Consider the following 12,981-nt stretch of genomic DNA (forward strand, 5'->3'; position numbering starts at 1 on the left):
CTGTGGAACATGATTTTATTCCTCAATATCCCTCAAGTTTTTAGTAGGGTCACTAAGCTTCCAGATTGCTGGTGGGATTAGAGTTGCGGGCAAGCGCCTGAGAGCCTCAGCTCTGATCCAGTCAGCTCTGGCAAACATAATCAGAGCGCAGTCACTGTAAGAACTTTCTCTGTAGTTGTCTTTATTCTTATTTTCTGCTTCCCCAAACAAGGTCATGTGATTGAAAATTATACAAAACTCATCCATCTGGGGTCATTTCCTTGTTTGTTCCTCCCTCTTTCATGAAAACCCACAAAGGGAATCACATCCTAGGTGTAGGACAGAGTATTGATTTTCATTCTGAGTCAGGAAGGGAAGGAGGAAGCTAAATTTTAGCGATCATGGTATATATTTGACAGTGTCTGAAGAAAAGCAGGGTTATTCTATTGCTCTAGACCCAAAGAGACAGACTGTTTGGATTCCATTGTTTCACACAGCACCTACATATTAACTATTTCTGATGCTTTGTGTTTACCATTGATTAATACGGATTTGTGTTTATTACCTGACAGTAATAACTGCAAACCCAAAGTATGACAAGTAAAATTTGCTTTCCTCATGAGTTTTACTTTGAAGTTTTTAATGTTTTCGTCATGTTTTAAGCCCTTCATTTTTCTTAAGGACAGTGTTTTTCATCAGAAGTGCAGAGGTAATTTAAGCAAAAGCTCAGTCCCATTAATGTGTTTGCAATTATAGCGGTTGTTATTTTCTTTTGCTAAGTGGATTTTTCTCTCTTTTGAAAGTTTTGTCATTTGTTAAGATTCAAGTAGAAGTGGCAAACACGTACTGTGAAGAGTAAAGAAACATATGGTATTTGTTACTCAGTTTGGAAGCTTGATGGAGGTCTGTTCCACTCGTTTTCTCTTCCTATGACTGGAACATTGCGTGAGACTAGGAATGTAATTTGACATGTAAAGGAAATCCAGGTGAAATTAGCACGGTTAAATGGAGAAAGGTCAACACCTTTGAATATATGTCATTCCGTGTTGTTCATGTACTTGACAGCATTGAGCTTTACTGCTAACCACATAGACCTTCAATACACTATCTTAACTAAAATTGTTCATTGCAAGGGATTCGATAGTTTTTCATACATTTCAGTAATATTGCTAGCCTGTGATTGTAGAGCTTTTGGTCATTTTTAGGGCATATTTAAATTCTTTTCTCCTTATATATAATTAACTGATGACGTATGCAGGACAGGCGACACATACCATTTCAAGTTATGGAACTGAGGCTTAGCTGACATATCCCAAATTGCTTGTCTAGTACGTGATAGGCATGAAATTGGAATTCAGATCCTGGGACTTGTAGACCAGTGCTCTTTCAAGTTTTGCATGCTTCTTCATTTAGTTTTATTGCTTTCATTGCAGGAGCAGAGCAAATTTTAAGCTCCAGGAGAGTTGTCTGTTTTGTTTGCTGCTGTATAGCCAGTGCACAAGAAAATATTTATTGAATGAATAAGTAAACAAACTGCAGACATTTCCAATTTTTAATATCTGCTTTATCACTTCTCATTAATAATGTCTGATCACACTTCTGCACTTAGTAGCTACTTAACCAGTTTTATTTAAAGCATCATGTAGTGCCTTGTATCACTACTAACACCTAGGAGAGAATTTGCTTTTGTCCCTCTGAAAAAATTGCTCTCTAATTAAAATGTCATTTTAAATTCCTGGCATATGTAAAAGCTATTTAAGTCCACTTCAGTCCAAAAATACAGTGGCCAGACATTCTGTTCCATCCAAATATCCTGGGTAGGAAACCGAGGACTAACCTTCTGGCAAAAGGTACCAGGAAGTAGCCTCTCCTTAACGCATTTGCCCCTGGGCATCCTTAATATCAAGCCAAAGCATAGAATACCTTAGTTTGTAAAGTCTTAATCAGAATCCTCCCTGTATGACACTGTGTGACAGAGCTTTGTAAATGTATGAAGTAGGTTTTATGTGACATCTGTTACTGTTGGACTTCCATGAGCTGCATTTTGAAACCCAGCTGTGATACGGAAAGGGAAAAGGTTGATAGCTCGCATGTTATATTTTAGCAAGGCATTTGCCTTTTGTATTTTCACCTTTTCTCCTTGTATATGTATTGAAGCATAAACTGAATTTTAAGGAAAGAAAAAAAAAAACTCTTTGACCAACCAAAAACATTTGGGTTAAAAATAATATGGTGGCCAATGGAATAACCTGGAAACTGATCAGGAATTGAAGTGACAAAAGAGTGGGGTAATGTGCTAAAAGCTTAAGATGATCCTTTTTCTCATCATGTTGTTTGATAACCAGATCCGAAATCTCTGCATCAGATGAGAATGCATCATATCTATCATTCACTTTAATCAAAAGAACACTTTTTGAGTTATTATCCACCTACTATAAAATTCACCCTCTAATACGTAAAATACAAGATTTTAAGAATGCATTCACAGAGTTGTGCAACCACCACAACTATCTAATTTTAGAACATTTTCCTCCATGCAAAAAGTGTTGGGGGCACCTGGGTGGCTCTCTTGGCCATCTGACTTCGGCTCAGATCTCACAGTCTGTGAGTTCGAGCCCTGCCTCAGGCTCTGTGCTGACAGTTCAGAGCCTGGAGCCTGCTTCAGATTGTGTGCCTCTCTTTCTGCCCCTCCCCCACTCATGTGCATGTGCGCACGCTCTCTCTCTCTCAAAAATGGATGAACATTTAAAAAAAAAAAAAAGAAAAGAAAAAAGAAATGTTGTATCCATTGTTCCTCATTTCTCCATTCTCCCATCCCGTGTCCAAAACTCCTACACTTTCTGTCTTTATGGATTTGCCTATTCTGAACACTTCATATAAACAGCATTATATAATAATTATGTGGCTTTGGGACTGGCTCCTCATAGCTTTCTTGAATATGTGCACAGTCTGGCCTTCTAGGTCCCGGAGAATATATCAGAGCCATTCTAAGGCTGCTTTGGCTATCTTATTCTCCAGTTTTTCCTTTTTAAGTGTTTTGGGTCAGCCTCTTATTTCCAAGGGCATCTTTGCCTTAGGTAGCTGTGAAGTTTAGCAATCGCCACACATTGTTTTTGACAAGTGCCCTGGGGATAGGGCTGTTTGCATATAGACAGTTCTGAGTCAGAAACAACAACAACAAAAAGTTCTGAGTCAGATCAAGTAAGGAGAAGCTCTGAGAATGGATTCTTTCCAGGGATCTTCCAGACAGGTTGAATAATGACAGTTTTCTGGGGACGGCTTTTTGGATAGCTTCAAACCCATTCTTTCTTCTCCATTGCCTTCCCCCTCAGTTGCAGGTTTTTGCAATAAATGCAAAGCCATTGGTTTTCAAGGTTACCGCAGAACTGAGGAGATGGTGATGGAAATAGGGCAAGATGAAATGCTACAAAGCTCAGAGCTCTCACTATGGTTCAGTCATTTTTCTTGAATAAATGTTCCTCTAATTGATGCAAGCCTTTGGTTAAATTCCAAAGTGTTGAGAAATTTGATTTTGATCATTTTTTTTCCCCAGTGTTTTCACTGCTTTTACATAGGAGCATATTTCTGGAGGATCTTACTGTGCTGTTCGGGGATTGCTTCCTACCCCTCAATCATTTTTATCTTCCTTATCTACTCTAGTGCTTGTTTTTCATATCCTCCTACATTGGGAGCTTATTTTCTTCTTTTTTATAATGCACAACTATGTTCATGTTATACATATTATGCTTAAATGGAAGTATTTTTCTTTTTTTCTTTTTCTTTTTCTTTTTTTTTTTTTTTTTTTTGCATAAATCTCTTCATTACCTCTCCTTCCTTTTGCATTATATTACCCCCAATCTGCCCATGGTTAACCCATGTTGACTACTTAGTGTATATGATTTTATAGTTTTCCCCATGCTCATATAATCATACACAAACATATATGCACATACCTGTATATAGAAGAACATACGTACAGGTTTTCTTGTCCTTGTTTTTCAAAAAATGGGATCACATTTATTACATAAAATGTTTTCTTCATTCAAGAATACTTTGAGTAAATGTCTCTAAGACAACAATTTAGCTTTAATTCATTATTACAATGACTGAATAGCAGTCCATATTGTCATTAGGCCATACTTTATTTTAACGATTCTCCTAACAGTGGACATTCACCTTATGTTTACTTTTTTTTTTTTTTTCTTCAAGGAACTATATAGAGTCTTTCTTCTGAATATAAAATGACTTGGATCAGAACAGTGAAGCTGTCTAAAAAGCAGAGATTTATTAGCACTGATAACTTTGTACCAAAAGTGCCCTAACCACATGCTCAAAATTTGCTGAATGTAGAAAGCTTATATACCAATCAAAAACCCTAAGGTTATTCTTTCTTCCTGGTTTTCTGTTTGTTACATAGTATTTCTATTAGCTTGAAAATGAGTTCTGCAAGAATATGAGGCTAAGAGGATCAGAGAGCATCTTTTGAAGTTTTGCCACGAGTACTATTCATCAGGCAACTATCCAAGGGAGTACTTGGGAGAGGGAGTCTAATTAGACATCAGAAATCTTTCTTTTATCCTGACGTTTTCTAATACTATTAACAATAGAACCCTAGATGTCTTTATTATATTTTCCAAAACTCAGTTCTGCTGTCCTCAGAGTAAGATACACACCTCTGTAGATTGCTGACTGTGGATTATTGTGCCGTTTGGAGTAGGAATCTGTGCTTATCCGTTCTTACATGTGTAAATGTAGATGAGTGAATGGATTAAATGCATCTCAGAATTGTATCCTTAGCATTCCTCTGTTGTTGTTGGATAGTACTTCTCCATCTGGGGTCTGAGAGACCTCAGATGTATTCTGGGGATCCAAGAATTCTCTGTAACAATTTCTTAAGTATACGCTTTCATTTCAACGACAATCTAAAATAGCTAATGTAAGCCTGATCTCGATAACCTGGATAACCATCTTATAACAAGTAGTTACATGGACTTTTGATGCCTGTATTTGAGCTTCTATTTATGATTTATGTTGCTGCTAAGCTGCATTGCTTAGACATTTGCCACGCATCAAGAAAGGAACAGAGGCAGACTTGATATTCTTCTCAATTGCAGAACTAAAGTACATACCAGCTTCTTGTGCAAAGGGCACCTTCAGGGCAACTCAGATGGAGAAAAATGGTGACCCACTTACTCAGATGGAATACATTGTAGTATAAGTGTCGTAAAGACAGAAGAAACTTGTGCCTCAGCACCATGCTTTTCAGAGAATAATGTTAATATTATTCATTAATGTAATTAACTTAAATTTCATTAGTTTTGTAGTTTTGTTTCAATTTAATTTATACATACTAATTTTGTAGTTGTGTTAGATCTATAGGCATAAAGTGTTTTATATCTAATTGTATATATACTTGCATAACTTTGTTCCCGTAAAAATGCCTATACAATTTTCAGCTTGCAAAATACTGCTTTAGGGTGACAGAATGCTAGCTGTTTGTGTCACATCCCCAGGAAAAGCAGCGATGCTCTAGGGCAAAGCTTCTTCTTCTTCTTCTTCTTCTTTTTTGACCGCACCCCCACCCTAACCCTATGGCAGAGCTTCTTAAATTTTTTGTGCCCAGGGCTCCTTCTGAAATCTGATGAGGCTTCTGGGTACCTTCTCAGAGTATTGTTTTGGTGCTTAAAAAAAATTACACAGAATCACAAAGGAAGGCAATTTTATTACAATTCAGTTACCAAAATATTAGAAATACAAATTCATGGTACAGTAATTCACGTGTCTATTAATGCATTAAACAATGGTATCTAGCTATAGGCCAATAACTATAATTTTATAACAGGGATGAGCATAAATAATAATTTGAAATGTCTATAATAATTCCAGGTTGATATGAAAATACCAGATATAACTTTTAATTTGTTCTCCTACATTTGTTACCTGCATTGATAATTTAAGTATGCTCAATTTCAGTAGGAGATTAATGGAAATAGAAATGCTATTTTTCTCCAAATCAGATTCTTCATAGACAGTAAAAATTCTATGTATAGGCACTTTTGGGGTCTTTGAATTATGAGTAAGGACACATATTCCAGATGAAAAAAGTATTTTTTGGTAGCTAAGAGAGTTGAAGGCCTGTTTAAGCTGCTTCATTAGGAATTTGCTACTACAAAATTTACTGTAGTTGATAGGGAAAAATTTGTTATAAAATGGCCGACAGGACTGATAGGAGAATTTCAGTCCCTGCCTAAAGACTTCCGTTTCCGGGTTCTTCTTCCCACCCTGCTTGCCGTGAGCACCAAATTACTACTAATGAAGAATGCGGAAGGAACAGACTATAAATTGTCCCCTCTGTTGATGCCCTGCACTGAGACCTCTGGAGAACGATCTCTGCCCTGGCCTCAGTCCTCTGGGGAATGATCTCCTCTGAGCCCCCCGGTATAAAATAAACCTCCTGCCTTCCAAGATCTCTGAGTGCCACTTGGTTCTTCTACTGGGTGATCCAGACCAGTTTCCGTAACACAGTCCTGATCCTGGACACCATCGCTTCTGTACTCTGCTAACCCCCAGTGTTCCACACTAATGTTCACGTCCAGTTGGTTGCCGTCCACTGTATATTAATCATATTCTTCAGGCTTAAAGAATACTTATGAGATTCAGACATGGGCTTCTGGCTAGCATCAACATCTAAGCAAGAGCCAGCAAAGCATTTGAATAATTGCTTCATGTTCTTCCAGTTCGCATGGTAGCATTCTAGTGAAGACCGGCACACTTCTTGGAAGAGAGAGAAAGGAAATTTGAATGTAACACTGGACTCTCTTTTTTTTCCCCCCACTCTTCCTTTTTTCTCCTCATTTCATCCTCCTTTGGATGACTGGGAAGTATTGGGTCTCTCCCAGAGAGAGCAAACTTGTAGAGGTAGGCTTTTGAAAGGGGTAATGGATTGGTGACTGGCTCACTCTCCTTTGACTATAGTCCCAGTCTTCCCTTCTCAAAGATCTCTGGGTGAGACTTTCTGACCTTCTTTCCAAAATGAATCCTGCCACATTCCACAGGTGACATATTCCCCCAAAAGCATGTTCCTGTAACACATTACTAAAGCAAGCGAGTCAGAGTTTAGGTAGTTATGTCATTACATATCATCTTTTAAAAGACATTACAGGGGCGCCTGGGTGGCGCAGTCGGTTGAGCGTCCGACTTCAGCCAGGTCACGATCTCGCGGTCCGGGAGTTCGAGCCCCGCGTCGGGCTCTGGGCTGATGGCTCGGAGCCTGGAGCCTGTTTCCGATTCTGTGTCTCCCTCTCTCTCTGCCCCTCCCCCGTTCATGCTCTGTCTCTTTCTGTCCCAAAAATAAATAAACGTTGAAAAAAAAAATTAAAAAAAAAAAGACATTACAAATCATCTTTTAAAAGACAAATTCTCAGATAAAACTAAACAAACAAACAAACAAACAAACAAAACCAACTGTGTAAATTATCCTACTCTCTGGTTCTGAAAGAAAATTGGCATTGTGTATATTCTTTTGCCTGAATCATTCAATTTGCTGACTGTCTTAGGTTTTTGGTCTTTGTACAATTCTGTGTTGAAAGCAAAAAAAAAAAAAAAAACAACCGTCAGTGGGAATCTGTTTGCTGTTATTTATGCCTTTGGAGAATATGTCTTTTCACTTACTTGTAGTTGAAATGAATATGATAATGAGTTTTGTAAGCCAAAAGCTTTGTACCAATTTACATTTGATATAAACCACTCCTTGTCTTTTATTGTTAACACATTTTATGCTTATATTTTTCTCCATTGCATCATTAATCTAATATTTGTATGTGGTGTTTGAATTGATAAAACTTGTACTTGTTTATAATTATGTTAGTTGGTGTGAATTCACTCTGATGTGTACGTACTCTTCCAGGCTTTATGAGGCATCTCAATTTCTGAGAGTTCAGGATATTCTGGGAAACACCATTTATTCATCAGCAACTGTTTATTGGGTGCCATGCTCTGGGGTTTGGCTGTGCAGACTATAAGGGTGAGTCAGATAGAAATCCTGTCCCCAAGTCGTAGCTGCTGTCTGGTCACTGCCTTAAGATAATGAACATATTTACAACCTGAGAAATTCTATAGGAGTTTCAATGAGAGAGGAAAACATGGTCTATTTCAATTCTTCTTATTTCTTTAAAAGATAAGGTTTCTAATTCATACCATTTATATGCTGTAAGAAATACAACATTTCCCCAAACAATAAAGTTTTATTTATAATTATAAAGGTAAATTTTAGTTTAAAGGTTTGACCTGGAATTTTAATTTTTGGTGAGATTATACTGTTTCATTCTTAAATTTAAAAACTTATTTATCATATAATTATCTTAGATAAATTGAACAATAGTTTTCAATTTTATGGGAAGGCCAATCTGGCTTTTATAGGTACTACTGAGAATTTGATCACCTCAGGAAGTGGGAGGTCTATAATTATACAATTCCCTTCTTGAAATTTCTTTTCAAATTTCATTGTTTATTAAGTAATCATCTCAGAGAGTTTGTTTCTGCTTTGGTTGTATGTTTAGAAATGTGTTCTGACAATGGATATACATTAAGAAACTGATTTATGTTAACTCAGTGGCTATTAAGCCACAGTATGTTACCATATTATGTATCCTTTAAAGTCAACAGAAAAGTTTAAACATAAGAGTGCTGCCATGAAAAAGAAATGGACACTTTAAATCAAAAGTCTCTGCTAGTTTTAGAGTTCAGGGATTGGCCACGTGGCCATGTTATAGCCAATCATGAGATGCAGTGAAGCAAGTAATGTGTGGGGACACATCAAGTTCTGTCAGTGTTCAGGTGAGGACCGGCCACCCCTTCCTTATTTCCTGTTTCTCCCTTTGGGAATGGAGATGTCTATCTTATGCCTGTCCCACCATTGCATTTTGGAAACACATAACAAGTCCGTTTTCAGTTTCACAGCTGGAGAGGAATTTTGCCTCAGGATGAACTGTACCTTGAGTCCCACCCATATCTGATGTGGATAGTATTTAGATAAGACTTTGGACTTTAGACTTTGGAGTTGATGCTGGATTGACTTAAGACTTTTAGGGCTTTGGGGATAGAATAAATATATTTTGCGTTAAGAAGGACATGAATTTGGGAGGGGTAAGGGTGGAATGTTATGGACTGAATGTTTGTATCCCTCTAAAATTCGTATGTTGAAGCTCTGACACCCAGTGTGATGGCACTTGGAGGTGGGGACTTTGGGAGGTAATTAGGGCTAAAGCAGGTCATGAGGGGGGACCATCATGATGGGATTAGTGCCCTTATAAGAAGAGACAGAGGAAAACTTGCTCTCCCTCTCTCCGTTTTCACCCCAAAAAGAGGTCATGTGATCACACACAGCCAGAAGACATCCTCTGTAACCCAAGGGGAGAGGTTTCATTGGAAACACACCATGCTGTCACCTTGATCTTAGACTTCCAGTTCCAGAACTGTGAGAAAAATAAATTTCTGTTCTTTAAGCCACCCAGTCTATGGTATTCTGTTATAACAGCCTGGGTAGACTAATGCAAATCTCACTTATAAAATGTGAAGCTATTAAATAGAATATCAGCAACCAAATCTATTAATACCAAAAAATACATTGCATCTTAACAAAACAGGCTTTATAAAAATGCAAGGATGGCTTAATATTAGACACTTTATTTGTATGTCTCCTCATTTAATTAATACAGTAGATTTCTTTTATTGATCATCTCAATTGCTGAAGCAAACACATTTGTTAAAATTTGACAGTAAAAAAGAAAGAAAATTTCTTTAATTCTGAAAAGAATATCCCTCAAAAACCTGGATGCTTTGACATTATTTGCAATTACAAAAGAATGGAAATACTCTAAATGTCCATTAGGAGGGAACTGTTAAAAACAAAACAAAACATGGTTTAGCCAAGTAATAGTGTAAGATACATCTGGGAAGATAATGAGGTAGATTGCTACACACACATATATATATTATGTATATATAATGTATAATATATTATATACAAAATGATTTCTGGACTAAATAGTGAATCAGTAAATCAAGGTGCAAAACAGTGTATAAAATGTCACCTTTTGTGTGATAAATGGAAAGGGGAAATTATTTATTTACATTAAAAAATAAACAGAGGATACACCAGAAACTAATAAAAATGTTTCTTATTGGTGAAGAGAGGCAGGAAGGAAGTGACAGAGATGCAAATAAGACATGTTCATATGTACCATTCATGTAGCTTTGATTTAGAATCAGGTAAATGACTTACTTACTTAATGAACAATTATACCAAAGGAATAAATTCATTAAAAATTGAAAACAAGGCAACAAGTTATCTAACTGTATATCAAGTTAGTGACCTGACCATCTAAAATAAACGAATTATCTCCACTGAACTTAGAATATTTTGATTGTTCATCCCTAGTGGATGTACTCTAAGCACCTAAAGAATTGCAAAGAAAGCTTAAACTTCAACAAGTAGTATTGTTTTCCTCCCAACTTTACTGAGGAAAAATTGACCAATATAATTGCATATATTTTCAGTGGAAAATGTGATGATTTGATATACATATACATTTTGACATGTTTGCCGAGATCAAGGTAATTGATGCATCCATGATTTCATGTAGTTAACTCTTTGTGTGTGTGTGCTGAGAACACTTCTACTCTCAGCAAATTCAAGTCTATCACACAGTGTCATTAACTATAGTCACCCTGTTGTACATTAGATCCTCAGAGCTTATTGATCTTGTGACTGAAAATTTGTACCATCTGATCTACATCTGTCTATTTCCCCTCAGCCCCTAGCAATCACAAGTCTGTTCTCTGTTTCAGTGAAATCCCTTTTTTTTTTTTTTTTAAGATTCCACATATAAATGATACCATGCAGTATTTGTCTTTCTCTGGGTTTATCCATGTTGTTGCAATTGACAGGATTTCTTCTTATGACCAAATGATATTCCATTACATTTTCTTTATCCATTCATCCATCAATGGGCGTTGATGTTGTTCATGTCTTGGCTGTTGTAAATCATGCTGCAGTGAATACGGGGTGCATGTATCTTTGTGAATTGGTGTTCTCATTTTTTTTTTGCAGATAAAAAAGAAATTGTGCTTTCCCAGAAGTGGCATGGCTGGGTCATATGGTAGTTCTATTTTTATTTTTGTGTGGAATCTCCACACTGTTTTTCATAGTGGCTGCACCAATTTACATTCCCATCAACACTGTTCAAGGGTTCTCCTTTCTCTACATCCTCATCAACACTTGTTATCTCTTGTCTTTTTGATAATAGCTATCCTAACAGGTGTGAAGTGATATTTCATTGTGGTTTTGATTGGCATTTCTTGATGATTAAAGATGTTGAGCATCTTTTCATATTATTTTTGGCAGTTTGTATGTCTTTTTTGGGAAACTATCTATTCAGGTCCTTTGCCCATTTTAAAATTAGGATTATTTGTTTTTTTGCTACTGAGTTGTGTGAGTTCCTTATATATTTTGACTATTAACCACTGATTGGATATATGATTTACAAATGTTTTTTCATTTCAGAGGTTGCGTTTTCAAGTTTTTTAGTTTTATGTGGTTCCACTTATTTACTTAGCTTTTGTTGCCTGTACTTTTGGTATCTTATCAAAAAAACCATTGCTAAGATCAATGTTAGGAAGCTCCCCCCTCTCCTGTTTTCTTTTAGGAATTTTATGGTTTTAGGTGTTATATTTAAATCTTTTGGGGCGCCTGGGTGGCGCAGTCAGTTAAGCATCCGACTTCAGCCAGGTCACGATCTCACGGTCCGTGAGTTCGAGCCCCGCGTCGGGCTCTGGGCTGATGGCTCAGAGCGTGGACCCTGTTTCTGATTCTGTGTCTCCCTCTCTCTCTGCCCCTCCCCCGTTCATGCTCTGTCTCTCTCTGTCCCAAAAAAATAAATAAACGTTAAAAAAAAATTTAAATCTTTAATTCATTTCAAGTTTCCATTAGGCAGTCTTATTGTTATATTGGGGTTGTTATTTTGAAAGCGTTGTTTGCACATTACAGGAGAAAGCGAGTAAGTATTTACATTCATGTCGTCAGGAACCAACATTTTCAACATAAGAGAAAAGAGATACAGATACAAAAATAAGTAAAACACTGTAATCTTAATTTTGAATTGAAAAGGAAAATATTTTTTCCTTCTTTGAAAATACATAATAGTTGGGGCACCTGGGTGGCTCAGTCAGTTGAGCCTATGACTTCGGCTCAGGTCATGATCTCACGATTTGTGAGTTCAAGCCCCGCGTCGGGGTCTGTGCTGACAGCTCAGAGACTGGAGCCTGCTTCAGATTCTGTGTCTCCCTCTCTCTCTATCCCTCCCCGACTAGTGCTCTGTCTCTCTCTGTCTTTCAAAAATAAGTAAATGTAAAAAATTTTTTTTTTTTAAATACGTAATAGTTGTCTCTGTTCAACATAAAGCGAAAGAAGTGACAACTCAAGGACAATGAACAAATTTGGTCCTTACTTCCTGACAAAGTTCTTGAAGAATTCTTCTATTAAGTTTATTAACTTAAACTGTTTGTATCTTGATGTCCATCATTCTGATGTCATAACGAAATATGGTTGCCTTTCTCATATGCAGATTCATTTATTCCTTCATTTCAGGAAAATTTTTTCTTTTATTTGTTATATTTTTTAAAGATGTTTATTTTTGAGAGAAAGAGATACAGAGCACAAGAAGGTGCAGGGCAGAGAGAGAAGGAGACAGAGAATCCAAAGCAGGCTCCAGACTCTGATCTGTCAGCACGGAGCCTGACACGGGGCCGGACTCACAAACTGTGAGATCATGACCTGAGCCAAGGTCAGATGCTTGACTGGGCCATCCAGGGGCCTCAGGAAAAATTTTTCTTACTAACATTTTCAGGACTTTTCTCTTCCACTTCTGGGTTCTTGGATTTAGAAGGATATTTTTTGTTGAGTTGCTATTTTCCTTATATGTGCATCTTCTTAAATGTGCTTAT

At 37.0% G+C, this 12,981-nt stretch overlaps 1 protein-coding gene across 1 annotated transcript in view; it reads left to right on the plus strand.

Annotated features, from left to right (window-relative positions):
* Positions 1-12,981, plus strand: part of CORIN (corin, serine peptidase) — a 262,182-nt gene that overhangs the window by 53,714 nt on the left and 195,487 nt on the right.

Source organism: Herpailurus yagouaroundi, unplaced genomic scaffold (genome assembly GCF_014898765.1).
Source record: "Herpailurus yagouaroundi ecotype Mexico unplaced genomic scaffold, PumYag 28, whole genome shotgun sequence".
Taxonomy (NCBI): Eukaryota; Metazoa; Chordata; class Mammalia; order Carnivora; family Felidae; genus Herpailurus; species Herpailurus yagouaroundi.